This window comes from Physella acuta, unplaced genomic scaffold, assembly GCF_028476545.2.
Source record: "Physella acuta isolate Inbredline_101_S28 unplaced genomic scaffold, ASM2847654v3 ptg000397l, whole genome shotgun sequence".
Taxonomy (NCBI): domain Eukaryota; kingdom Metazoa; phylum Mollusca; class Gastropoda; family Physidae; genus Physella; species Physella acuta.
In genome coordinates, this window is record NW_026731916.1 from 468,681 (window position 1) to 481,182 (window position 12,502).

General features: G+C 32.1%; 2 protein-coding genes across 7 annotated transcripts in view; one reads left to right on the forward strand and one right to left on the reverse strand.

Annotated features, from left to right (window-relative positions):
- The window catches only part of LOC131942242 (sodium- and chloride-dependent neutral and basic amino acid transporter B(0+)-like), a 298,846-nt gene that overhangs the window by 199,868 nt on the left and 86,476 nt on the right, over positions 1-12,502 (forward strand). The window lies entirely within an intron of this gene.
- Positions 1-12,502, reverse strand: part of LOC131942246 (uncharacterized) — a 41,000-nt gene that overhangs the window by 19,457 nt on the left and 9,041 nt on the right. The window lies entirely within an intron of this gene.

The window sequence follows — 12,502 nt, forward strand, 5'->3', positions numbered from 1 at the left end:
CTGATTGATAGACTTGCTTAGTGTAGATGTCCGAATAGATGCCTGATTGATAGACTTGCTTAGTGTAGATGTCCGAATAGATGCCTGATTTATAGACTTGCTTAGTGTAGATGTGCGAATAGATGCCTGATTGATAGACTTGCTTAGTGTAGATGTCCGAATAGAACCTTGATTGATAGACTTGCTTAGTGTAGATGTCCGAATAGATGTCTGATTGATAGACTTGCTTAGTGTAGATGTCCGAATAGATGCCGGATTGATAGACTTGCTTAGTGTAGATGTCCGAATAGATGCCTGATTGATAGACTTGTTTAGTGTAGATGTCAGAATAGATGCCTGATTGATAGACTTGTCTAGTGTAGATGTCCGAATAGATGCCTGATTGATAGACGTGCTTAGTGTAGATGTCCGAATAGACGTCTGATTGATAGACTTGCTTAGTGTAGATGTCCGAATAGATGCCTGATTGATAGACTTGCTTAGTGTAGATGTTCGAATAGATGCCTGATTGATAGACTTGCTTAGTGTAGATGTCCGAATAGATGCCTGATTGATAGACTTGCTTAGTGTAGATGTCCGAATAGATGCCTGATTGATAGACTTGCTTAGTGTAGATGTCCGAATAGATGCCTGATTGATAGACTTGTCCGAATAGATGCCTGATTGATAGACTTGCTTAGTGTAGATGTCCGAATAGATGTCTGATTGATAGGCTTGCTTAGTGTAGATGTCCGAATAGATGCTTGATTGATAGACTTGCTTAGTGTAGATGTCCGAATAGATGCCTGATTGCAACTCTGAATAGCACATATCGATGAAAGAAATCAGAGTACAGAACCAGGGGTTAGGCGAGGGAAGTCACATAACACACGTCTACCATCTACCAAACTGACGGTCTGGGAGTTTTAAATTCAACAACGTATTTAAGAAAAAGACACTTGTTTTTTTTCTACGGTAAATTCTCCCCATCCCTACTCTTTACGTTTAAACCAGCTGTGAAATTTGTCGCTTGTATCTCACATAAGATTGACGACGTATACGATTCTTACTTCGCCAAGTCCGCTTTTAGACCAGATTTATTTCCTCCCTATGCATGAGACTAGGAATAGATTTCTCATGGTTTTCTTGATAGTAGATAAAATCATTAACCTTAAGGTAACTGAATTATTCCTCAGTTAGATTCTTACAGCTATGTTTGAAGAAAATACATCTTAATTCGACCATATATTTACTGAATGAGATATTGTTAAGTATAATAAAAAACTAATTCTAAAATATAACATTTTCACCTTTCCATTACTATGATACAAATATTCAGCTATTATATTGTTATGCTTTGTATTGTTTGTCTAAGTTTTACTCTAGTGGAGATTTGCCGAAATTCTTAGCTGATTTCACGCTACTCAATATATTTATTTGTCTTCACTTGAAATTTCAAGTCTCTAGATAATTTCATCAGAGCAACAATTAGACGTCAACATGATCGAAGAAATGTTTTATTTTGTGAATTAAATGTCACAAGTGTAAAGTTTTCTAGAATAAAATAATTTATTTAAAAATTTTTATTTTTGTACTTTTAGACGATTAGTATTTACAGCACACACAACTACAAAAAACGTAACATTCCGTTTAAATTGAAATAGTTTTAAATTTACCTTACCGTAGTAAAAAGTGCCGTTTTGTAAAATATTGCTATTTTTTTTAAAATTAATTATCAAAAGACTTTCGAATTAAAGTCGAAATAAATGTTTCTACAGAAATATGTGTGAAAATTAGGTACTGTCAATTTTAGAAATAGTTTTAATCGGCAATAGACTAAGAAGAGAAAATGGAAATAAAGAAATGCATGATTCCAGTAAGGAAAAAAATGATTATCAAATCTTAAAATGACGTTATTTTGATAATTCAAGTACATTTAAAATAATCTTTAAAGTCAATGTTGTGCATAGATCTTTGAAAAATATTTCAATAGGCTCAACTTTAAGAAATACACAGTAGTAGTAATATGACTCAGTATTTTCTGCTAAAATCTCTTTTGGGATCCAATCAACGAACATAATTAGTCGTCATGTTAGCTTTACGATAAGTATTCTTTACATGATCAAGGTACAGAACAGTTCGGACACATCAATAGTAGACTCCCAACAGGCTTTGTGTTATGCTTCACAGGCTTTGTATCAAGATTTATAAGCCCTGTGTCTTGCTTTATGGGCCTTAAGTCATGCTTCATAGGCAATGTTTCATGCTTTATATACCTTGTGTCTTGCTTTATAGGCCGTGTTTCATGCTTTTAGTACCCCATATATCATGCTTTATAGGCCGTTTTTCATGCTTTATTGTCGTTGTGTCAGCTGATGGAGAACCTAGTCATTGTTCAAAAGTTTTTAATATCCTTAACGGTTAAACGTTGCTTTCAACAGTAGTGGTACTATTAGCAAACAGCTTTTTTTAAACATCCTTCCCATCATGATTAGACGTTGCTTCTAAAATCTCGGATTAAACTTCTAACGGGATCGCGTAGTCAGGTGGTAAAGCTTATGAACGCTATTTTAGAAGTCACGAGTTCGTATCCCTGGTTTAAGAACCCGGTAAGCCCCGGATCACATAACCGACGGGGTACCGACTGACCTGCCTGATTTGGTTAAGTTATAGAAAGTAGAATCCTACAGTGTCCCTACTACAGGACAATGTCCGACATAGTGCTCACGTGTAATCACAAGTGATTATTTTGTTACAACTTTAAATTTCAGCCAGAATATTTCACACCATCACGCGCACAATTTTATTTTCGTGCGAATGTACTTGTTCTAATCTTGTGTGGAGTTAATCCATGTAATAAGCATTTAAGTATCAATATTTTAAATTCAAAACATATATTCCCCAAAATAATGTGTTTTTATAAAAAAAACATTCTATAGATTGTAAATATAATTATGTTATTTATTATATATGAAAAATATAAACAAATAAATTATTTGACAATTAATTTAATACATTATGTTTTATTAAAGAAAACTATATATTTCTTAAGACATTTTTACTAGATCCATAGCAAATTATGTTTTGACAACAGTGGTTTCAAATTCAATTATCTAGAGCAGGGGTCGGCAACCTTTTGAAGCGGAAGAGCCAAAAGTTACAATTTTCAAAATTTCCCTGGTTTTAAAGAGCCACTAACATTTTTTATTTAAAATATTTTATTTTTTTATTAAGATTATTAGTATTTGTTCAAAGAGCTGGAGAGCCGCATCTTAATATCAAAAGAGCCGCATGCGGCTCGCGGGCCGCAGGTTGCCGACCCCTGATCTAGAGACTTGAAAATTCAAGTCGAATAAAATATAAAAAAATATCATTTAGTACACAGCATAAAAATACAATTTAGATAAAGTTATATTTCCGTAGCTTGAAACCTAATAAAGAAGTAAGATACAGAACAAATGCCAAATTATACGTGTAGCTAAGTAAATCTCGGGGATTGTATAAAATATGTGTATCTTTAGATATTCTTCCCAGCTTACCTCTCTTAATGTCCAGGCTTGGAGAATAAAAACAGAAACAAAAACCCTCAGGTTTGTTTACAGCCAGGAGAAACGCAACGGTCTCAGAATGCTGATCTAAAAAAATAAATGATAATCTTTAAGTAGTGAGTATTCAACTTGACATTTTACACTAATATATAAAATATGAAATTAAACACAGAATTCGGAAGAATGAACCAAAAGTTTGATACAAAGCAGAATTTAAATAAAACATTTACCTTGGTGTAGAAATAAGAACATCATAATGTATATATATATATATATATAACTGTCATAAATCTAATTTAGGTACTCATCTTATATTCAACATATACTTAAAGAAAGAGATGGCAATAGGTCAATAAAATAAATATGACCATCGTCTTCTAGATTATTGGTTGATAGCTCAATCAAAATCCAAGCACCTAAAGGACAGGATGTTATCTATAGCTTGGAAATAAGAAAAGTTGCAGGAGTAGCCTAAAGGAAACCTAAGTTGGTAATCCTATCGCGTAAGGGGTTACACCCCTGTTTCATTTAGGAGTTTTCTCACCTAGATAGGTTGCTGTTCCTAGTTTACAAGCTTCATCTGCCCGAGAGGTTAGAACTGATTTGTGTAAATGCATACAAAAGCGATGTTATATGTCTTAGAGTTTAGGGGCGAGGGTTGACCATACTACATCCAGCACATAATAGTGAGGTAGATCATCCTTACGATGTACATGTAATAGTGAGGTAGATCATCTAGACGAGACACATGTAATAGTGAGGTAGATCATCCTTACGATGTACATGTAACAGTGAGGTAAATCATCTAGAAGAACGAGTGCAATATTGAAGCAGATCATCTCGATGACCCGAATATAACAGTGAGGTCGATCATCTCTACGACAGGAACGTAATATTGAGATGGATAATCTCGACGCCCATAGTGTAATAGTGAGTTAAATCATCTCTACGACATACATGTAATAGAGAGGTAAATCATTTCGACTACCACAATATTATAATGAATTAGATCATCTCTACGGCCATTAAGGTATCTGGTTCGTCAATGGGCGCTCTCATGAGCCTTATCTTATACTGCCGCATGGGTGCCGGGCCCGTCCCCTGGTTCGGATAAGTCATCACATGTAGTGTTCCGACGTGTCCATGATGCAGTGTGCTCTTAAAACAAATATATAAATCTTAGTGCTCGTTAGAGAGCATGGGACGCTCCAGGTCATACAACCGTTAGTTTTACAATTGACGCGCCTGATTCAGTAATCGAATGTAGTGTCCCATCGTGTCTCTAATGCATGACTGTCTCTGACACGAAGGTAGCTACCTACCATAGAGCTCAAGTAAAATCCCGAGTGAATATTTTGTTACTACTTTACATTTCAGCAAGAATAGTTCACACCATCACACGCAAAAATTTTATTCTAGTGCGAATGTGCTTGTTCTTAATTTTTTTGAAGTTATTCCACGTAACCATCATTTAAGTAACAATGTTTAAAATTAAAAACATTTTTTCATCCCAAACTATTGTGCTATTATGAAAACGGCGTACTGTAAATGAGAAAATTTAATACTAATATTTATTATATATTAAAAATAAATATATTATATTATTATATAATTATTTGAATACATTATTACAAAATGTTCTATTAATGAAAACTATACATTGCTAAAAACATTTTTACTACATTAATAGAAAATTGTATTTGGTTTCAGTTACATTCCTATATTCAATTATCTAGAGACTTGAAAATTCAAGTCGAATAAAATATTTCAAAATATCATCAGGTAAACAGCTTAAAAATACAATTTAGAAAATGTTATATTTATCTAGCGTAAACCTTAATGTAGAAGTAAGATACATAACAAGTGCCAAATTACACGTGTACATAAGTGAAATCTCGGGTATTCTTTAAAATATATGTGTATCTTTATATACTCTATCCCCGCTTTCCCCTCACAATGTGATATCTATATATATAATTCTCTTCTGGGAGACGATAAAAAACAAGCTGTAAGCGCGCTCCCTATCACCCCCACCCCTACATGGTTTGGTGAGCTGTGGTTCACGCTAAATGTTTAAAAGCAGAGCCGGGTTTAGTGATGACTATTAGAGGCAGATAATTTAGTTTGAAACGATTTTAAACGTAGGAGGGGGGGGGGGGGGTAACAAATTGGAGTTTACTTTAACGGAGTGTGGGGGGGGGAAGGAGGGGGGGTATTGTCCTTAACGAGCTACCTATACTGTTTTAAAGAAATATTTTCAGTCGAATTCACAAATTATGAATTACTGAAAAGTAGAAAAAACAGCAACTAAATAGCGGCGTATGATATGCCGCGGGTCGGCTCGTTGTAAATAAGAGAACTACGTTGGTGTAGAACAGAGCACAATATTTTAAAATATAGTGATATCACAAATATAGATGAGATAGTCATCCGATATTCACCACTTATTTAAAACTGAATAGGTAAATGAAATAATTATGATCATTTTCTACTAGATCATTGGATGATAACTCAATGGAAATCCTAAAGCCTATACACAGGATATAATCTGTACAACTTGGAATCAGAAGTGTCGCAGGGTATGCCAAAAAGATACCTTTTGTTAATAATGTCATCATATCGATAATTTGTTGCAGTCCCCAGCTCACAAGCATCATCTACCCGGTGCAGGGGGTGGGGGTTGTCTGTTGATATGATTTGTGTAAATGTAAAAAAATCCAGCTCTATATGTCTTGGATTCCAGTTTTAGGGTTGAGGGTTGATCATACTGCCGCTTGAATATAATAGTGATGTAGATCACAGTGACAACAAAGTGTAGCAGTGAGGTAGATCACCCAATGACCCTAACGTAATAGATAGACACTATCTCGACGACATGAATGTAATAGTGAGGTAGAATATCTCGACGACTTGAAACCTAATGAAAAAGTAAGACACAGGTGCCAAATTATACGAATATATTAATTCTCGGGAATTGTTTAAAATATGTGCATCTTTAGATGCTATACCCTGCTTTTCCCCTCAAAATGTGAGATTGTAAAAAACAAAAACAAAGTTGTTGTAGAATAAAAGACCAATATTATAATATATACTGATATCACAAATATAAAAGAAATATATCGACGAGATTCACTTCTTTTTTAAAACGGAATTGGTAAATGAAATAAATATGACCATTTTGTATTAGATCGTGTAATGATAGCTCAATGAAAATACAACCACTCAAAAGATAGGATATTACCTATTATTTAAAAATTATTTTTTATACCTGTAATTTATTTAAGCAAACTATATATTTCTTAAAATATATATAGTACAATTAATGCATACTTCAAGCCATTTACGTGGCGAACGTTTTACACATGTCTATTATCTAGATACTTGAAAATTCAAGTCAAGAAAAAAAAACTAAGATATATATATATATATATATATATATATATATATATATATATATATATATATCATTTCAACAGTACACAAATACAATTTAGATAAAGTTGTATCAACCTAATAGCTTAGAGGCTAATGAAGAGGTAAAATACAGAATAAACGTTTAATATATACAAGTAGAAAAGTGTAATATTTTGGGTTCGAATAAAATGTATATATCTTTAAAAATATAACCAGGCAATTTTCATACGTCAATATTTTAAGTATTTTACTAACACTTTATAAAATGTTTAAATACAATCAAAAGAGCTATAGGTTAATGCTTGTCTAGTTAAAACCTAGGGTTTTTACATTATAATATTATGTAGCTTATTTCTCCCAATACTCTTGTTCTTTGCCATTTTTTTAATTTATTTACAAGATACCTATCAAATTTGTGTTTAATAGCTGTCATATCGGTTCTGATATAAAACCAGTCTTTGAAAAAGGCACGGCCAATGTCATAGCTAAGGTAAGGATTAAGGATAGTCTAAGATAATAATAATAACTTTTTTTAGAATAAATATTGAACATTTTAACTTAATTATTGAAATAAGTAAATTATGAAGTATATATCCACATTTTATTTATTCGTGTTTTTTTTTTAATTCAGACAATTTTTTTTATAGCAAAGAGGAAATATGCAATTTGTTTATATAATCTAAACTCCAGTCTAGGAAATAAAAAATGTAGATAATCTCGACAACCTGGACGTAATAGTGAGGAAGGTTATCTCAACGACCTGTATTAATATTGAGATTAAACCTCTCGACAACACGAATGTAATAATGCGGTAGATCATCTCGACGACACGAATGTAATAGTGAGGTAGATCATTTGGATTTGGATGACCACCCAGGTATCAGGGTCGTCGCTCTCAGTAGACATCAGTTACAGTACCGCCGGGTTCGTCCCCTGGTTCGGTTTAGTGTTGTGGTACACCTTTTCCCTTGTATAGGTTTCTCTTTAAAACTAATGTATACACCTTTGTGTTTAAAAGGTAGGCGGTACGCTCCAGGTCATATAACCGTCCGGGTAGCGATTGACGCGCCTGATTCCGTTATCAAACAGGGGCGGAACTACAGTGCCGCCAGACCCCGCAATGCGGGGGGGGGGGGGGGGGGCACGCCATTTAGGGGCCCAGAGCCGACCATTAATACATTTTTTATAGTTAAAAAAAAAGTAAATTTTCTTTCATTTTTGACTTGATGATTGTTTTGTAAATAGTTACCGTAGCTGCGGTTGGATTATCTTTATTCTATAGACACCATCCCACGCTCTTGTATATTCTTTTTCCCTTTGTTTTAAACAACTGTGAAAGCCGTTTCTTTCTCCTACAATTAAACTTATCAAAGATAAGCACATGTTCAAACCACTTCCATGACTTATTTCCCTTATTTTAAAAATAGTCAAATTATTATTTTTTTTATAAAGTAATTACTAAAGAATGACATTGTATAAAAAGGAGATGTATTAAATCAATAATATTTTAAAAATTAATAATATAAATTAAAAAAAAACATAAAAAAAACATAAGACGAGAACCCATTACTTAGACAAAGCTTTCATGTTTTATATTATTTTTGACCGACGAAATGTTAAAGGCGACTCTATCAGACATTAATTAAAACTGATTTTCAACAAACAAACTAATGCACTTACTTACATACATGACATGATGTTAACATTTTTTTTAAATTGATGTTTTTCAAATCCCGCACAGGCCAGCAATGAGAATCCCATGTTCGAATTTTGTGATTGCATATATATATATGCGTAAATATATATATATATATATATATATATATATATATATATATATATATATATATATATATATATATATATATATATATATATATATATATATATGTATATATATATATATATATATATATATATATATATATATATATATATATATATATATATATATATATATATATATATATATATATATATATATATATATATATATATATATATATATATATATATATATATATATATATATATATATATATATATATATATATATATATATCATATATAGGCCTATATATATATATATATATATATATATATATATATATATATATATATATATATATATATATATATATATATATATATATATATATATATATATATATATATATATATATATATATATATATATATATATGGGGGAGGGGGCTAAACAAATTTTTTTGCAGGGTGGCCCTTTTTTTCTAGTTCCGCCACTGTTATCGAATGTAGTGTTCCACCTTGTTTCTAACGCAGGACAGACTCTGACACGAACGTAGCTACCATAGTGCTCAAGTAAAATCCCGACTGAATATTTTGTTACTACTTTAAATTTCAGCAAGAATGATTCACACCATCACACGCAACATTTTATTGTCGTGCGAATGTACTTATTCTTAACTTTCGTGAAGTTAATCCCAGTAATCAACATTTAAGTAACAATGTTTTAAATTACAGACATTTTTTTTCGAAATAATGTGTTAATATTACAATGATGTACTTTTAATTGTAAATAGTTTTACGATATTTATAATATATATGGAAAATAAAACTTATACATTATTTTACAATTTATTATAATACAATTTTTATAGTAGAAAACTATACTTTTCTTTGAATATTCTCTCTACATTAATTGTAAACATTTCTAAACAGTAGCGATCGTTTTGCTTTGATTGAATTATCTAGAGACTTCAAAATTCAAGTCGAATAAAATGTAAAGCAAGTAATTAAAAAAAAGTCTAGTGACAATTTTAGCGCAATTTCCTTAAGTTATCTAAAAATAGCTCTGTCGTAGCGTAAATCAAGAGCAGGGTTAGTAAAACCATTGGTTAGTTATTAAAACGTTTTTTATTAATTTTTTTTCAGTATTTTACATGTTTTATTTACAATAGAGTAACATGACTAAAAACCATTGCGCGCCTAGCTACCGAACGTGATGTCGCAGCCATTGAACGTGATGGCGCAGCTATTGAACGTGATGACGCGTGTGGTGTGGTTGGATAAAATGCCTACTAATTCGGTCCAAATTTTAATTAAATCAAAAAATTTTTTGTGACCAAACGAAAGGATATTTTTGAAAACTTTCTTCGGCAATATTGTTCTAAATTATGACAGAAATCGATTGGTACATGTTTCAAGTCGCTAAGTGGTCTGGTTGCCGAGATATGGGCCAAAAACTGCATTTTTTCGAGGTTTTTTTTTACTTTTCTGGGAAATCCAGGAAGGAATTCCGGGAATTTTTTTGGCCCACTATCATCGTCGGAACTTCGTTAACATATTTGCTTTGGAACTAGTCCTCGATATTGCTTCGTTGAGGAGGAGATACGACTTAAAGCTGCGGACACACATCCATTCCCAGAAAAGACGAGTTAATAAACGCAATTCTCCAGAATGGAAGTTGCGCTAAAAAAAAGAAAAAAAAAGAATAAAATGTAAAAAAAATACATTAGGTAAATAGCTTACAAATACAATTTAGATAAAGTTCTTTTTAACTTCTATTTTCAAACCTAATGAAGAAGTAAAATATAGAACAAAGGGTAAAAGATACGTTTGGATAAGTGAAAGCTCGGGGATCGTATAAAATATGTGTATCTTTAGATACTCTATCCCAGCTTCCCCCTTACAATGTCCAGACTTGGAGGGATGAAACAGAAATAAAAACTCTCACGATGCCCAGCCGCCTTTACTTTCCCTAACGTGAGTTAGGTACCCGTCAGGGTTGGGTGTATTCATGGACGGTCTACTGACTTGAACCCGGATTCGAACTCGAGACTTGCGGGTTTGCAGTCCAGCTCTCTACCGCTAGACCACTCCGTTGATGAAACTTCATATATAAGTATTATATCAAAATCTTAGATCCGTAATAACTTTTGAGCGACTTCCGATTACTAAATATAAATTACTGTCAGCTTGTTTTCTCGTAACTATAGAAACACAAACTGCATTGTATTTAATTGTTAAATTCGTGGTTTTCTTATATCAAATAATTTAAATAGTAAACTAGCATAGTGTTGCATATAGAGAAAAAAAAGTTCCCTTTTCGAACCTTACGGTCCATGGGGCAAGTAAAGTAGACTTCACCTAAGAACCCGACAAATGGGGCAGTGTGGTCAGCACTATGCCTAGCCAAGTTTACTTTCCCTAAAGTGAGTTGTGTGCCCATCAAAACTGTATGGAGGTCTAAAGATTTGAACCCAGTGTGTTCTAACGCTCAACCAAGCTATGCAGCAGAAACTTATTCCCAAATTATTCCCAAATTATTCGTGAAATGTATTTATAAAGTGGCTATCAATTTATGCAAATCAATTTATAATTAGTACCTTTGCTAATCGTTAAGTAATTATCACAGCTGTGTTGGTTCAAGAACGTCGAAAGGAAAGGGTATGTAGTAACACTAACTTGTAACATAGGCAAGTAACATAGGCAAGAAAAATATGAAAGTAACATAAGCAAGTAACATAAGCAAGTAACATAGGCAAAAACATAGGCAAGTAATATATGAAAGTAACATAAGCAAGTAACATAAGCAAGTAACATAGGCAAAAACATAGGCAAGTAATATATGAAAGTAACATAAGCAAGTAACATAAGCAAGTAACATAGGCAAAAACATAGGCAAGTAAAATATGAAAGTAACATAAGCAAGTAACATAAGCAAGTAACATAGGCAAAAACATAGGCAAGTAATATATGAAAGTAACATATGTAAGTAACATAAGCGCGTCATTTTACATGTTTACAGACTTCAATTAAAATAAATTAAAATAATACACTAGTAAGTAATCACGCATGTCGTCTTAAAATGTATCAAATTTAATTATTGTAAAGATTGTACACTAGTTATAATTATAAATATCAGAAATTCTATCACTAAACCATGTAGAATACATGAATATAAAAACACACAGAGTTCCACACAACACACGTCTAATTATTGCGAGCTCTTTACCGACCCAGATGTGATGTTAAAAACCTGTTAACCCTCACATTTGTTGTTAAAAAACAATTAACTACCAAAAACAGTGATGATAAAACCTCAATTGAAATGTCACACCAATGATCAAAAGCCACCTTTAAACAGAGAGTCTATATAGGTAGTCTATATTGAAATAATGTTTGGATACGACCCTATATTTTTTTAAGTTGTTATAAAAAAATACACGTCTACATCTAGCATATAGACATCAAAGCAGATAGAACTACTGTTCAGCACAGTCTATACACAATACTCAAACAAGAAAAAAAACTAGAATATGGTTTCGAAGACATTACAGTTTCATTCCATTCTCGGGGTTGCGACTGTTGAAAAATTTATTTTACCGTTAAACTTTTTTTTCTTTCTGGTGTGTTCAGTTTGGTAAAAAATAATTATATTATCTTTATTCTTTTTCTTTCTTTCTTCTTTGTACGGTCCAGTTAAATAAATGTACATTAAATTTGAATAAGAAGTTACTTACTGTTTAGAGTAAACTAATTTTTTAAATTAATTTATTTGCACTTGAAAATTCAAGCCT